This window comes from Martes martes, assembly GCF_963455335.1.
Source record: "Martes martes genome assembly, chromosome: 10".
Classification (NCBI taxonomy): Eukaryota; Metazoa; Chordata; class Mammalia; order Carnivora; family Mustelidae; genus Martes; species Martes martes.
Window position 1 is genome coordinate 96386654 of NC_137898.1, and position 2199 is coordinate 96388852.

General features: G+C 41.5%; 1 pseudogene across 1 annotated transcript; it reads left to right on the top strand.

Annotated features, from left to right (window-relative positions):
- The first annotated feature begins 956 nt into the window (after positions 1-956).
- Positions 957-1894, top strand: LOC308350348 (olfactory receptor 8B12-like; annotated as a pseudogene). The gene has a single exon. The product of its transcript is annotated as an olfactory receptor 8B12-like (transcript).
- Positions 1895-2199: the final 305 nt, after the last annotated feature.

Genomic DNA, 2199 nt, shown 5'->3' on the forward strand with positions numbered 1-2199 from the left:
TATAGGATATTTATAGGTCTAATATATAAGACTGTTGTGAGGAATAAACAAGGTATTATTTTTTGTGCATTGCTTTGGATCCTTCATTGAGTGTCCTGGATCAATACAGTGTTTGATACATGGTAAGGGTTCAATACAAGGTAGTAATTACTGTTTTTCCCATGGTGCCTTGCTATAATTAATATCTTAAAAAGATGTAATCACAACGAAAAATGTAGCCACAGGTCATTAAAAATCACATCAAGTATTATCAAGGGTGTAAACAAACATTTCTTCTTCCTTAAGGAGGAGGGTCTCTGGAGCAGTGATCCTGAGGGAGTCTCTGTAACTATGTCCCCGAGATCTCTAATCCAGAATAAAACTCCTTAGTCTCCTGTCAACCATGGGCATTAGGGAAGGATGCTGTCTCATGCCTAGAATTTGGAGACTTGAGCCAAAGCCACAATCAGATCAAGTTCAGCTCAGCAAGACAATTAGAGGTTTTGATCCTCAAAATAGAGAAGCAGAAGCAGAAGGTCTGAGCTCTGAGTTGTCACATTTTGTTCACCGGGGCCATTTGAGTGTCCGTGAAAGAGATGGATGAGAGCCAGTGGAGAACAGCACTGTGACTGGAAGCAGAAGGAGGTGAGTGCCTGCCTGACCTGGTCTGTCCTGTAGCAGAGGGGGGAAAGGCTCAAACCCCAGGACCCGGACCGCCCGAGTTCACCTTCTCCTGTAACTCAGCAGCACCAGGATTGGTGCAAGTCACTTAGGTCCAAGGTCCTCATCTGTGAAATGGGGATACTCACAATGCCACACAGCATTTAGAACAGCACCTATCCCATAGCTGGTACTCAGTAAACGTTCCTATCCTTGTCTTCTTTATGTCACTCCCTGCACTTCTGTGGTGTGTAGTCTTCTCTCTCTCTGTCTCAGTGACTTGTTTCTTTTTCCCTTACAGACCCTCCTAGAGGACAATGGCTGCAGATAACGCCTCATCTGTGACAGAGTTTGTCCTCGCAGGCTTAACAGATGACCCAGAACTCCAGATGCCCCTCTTCTTCCTGTTTCTAGGTTTCTATGTGGTCACGGTGGTGGGGAACCTGGGCCTGATAACCCTGATTGGGCTGAATTCTCACCTTCATATTCCCATGTACTTTTTCCTCCTCAACTTGTCCTTCATAGATTTTAGTTTCTCTACTGCCATCATCCCCAAAATGTTAATGAGTTTTGTCTCCAAGAAGAACATCATTTCCTATGCAGAGTGTATGACTCAGCTCTTTTTTTTTTGTTTTTTTTTGTCTTTTCTGAATCCTTCATCCTGTCGGCGATGGCATATGACCGTTATGTCGCCATCTGTAAACCACTGCTGTACACAGTCACCATGTCTCCTCAGGTGTGTTTCCTCCTTTTGTTGGGTGTTTATGGGATGGGAGTGTTTGGGGCTGTGGCCCATATAGGAAATATATTATTTTTGACCTTCTGTGCTGACAACCTTGTCAATCACTATATGTGTGACATCCTTCCCCTCCTTGAGCTCTCCTGCAACAGCTCTTACATAAATGTACTGGTTGTCTTTATTGTTGTGACCATTGGCATTGGGGTGCCCATTGTTGCCATTTTTATCTCTTATGGTTTCATTATTTCCAGCATTTTCCATATTAGCTCCATTGAAGGCAGGTCTAAAGCCTTCACTACTTGCAGTTCTCACATAATTGCTGTTTCTCTCTTCTTTGGATCCGGAGCTTTTATGTACCTCAAACCACCTTCTATTTTGCCCCTTGACCAGGGGAAAGTGTCTTCCTTGTTCTACACCATTGTTGTGCCAATGTTCAACCCATTAATCTATAGTCTGAGGAATAAGGATGTCAAATTTGCCCTGAGGAAAACCTTAGGCAGATTAACTTTCTCTTGAAAAAATATTGGAAATTGAGATAAAAGATCCAAGGATTTTTATATTGTAGTGTTTTTATTACTATTACTTATTGTTATTCTGACTTTTTAAAAAATGAGGAATCCAAGCTCCAGTGCTCTCTTTCTAAACTATATGCCAGAGGAAATTTTAACTTTCTTTATCAAATGGACTGATTTTCCACTACCCAAATCCTCCAATTCTTTCTTCTGTATTTTATGAAAAATCATTAGTACAATTTTAGAGTATTCAACATTGAATGGGGCTTAGGAATCATTTGATCCAGTGCCTTTATATAAAACATTACA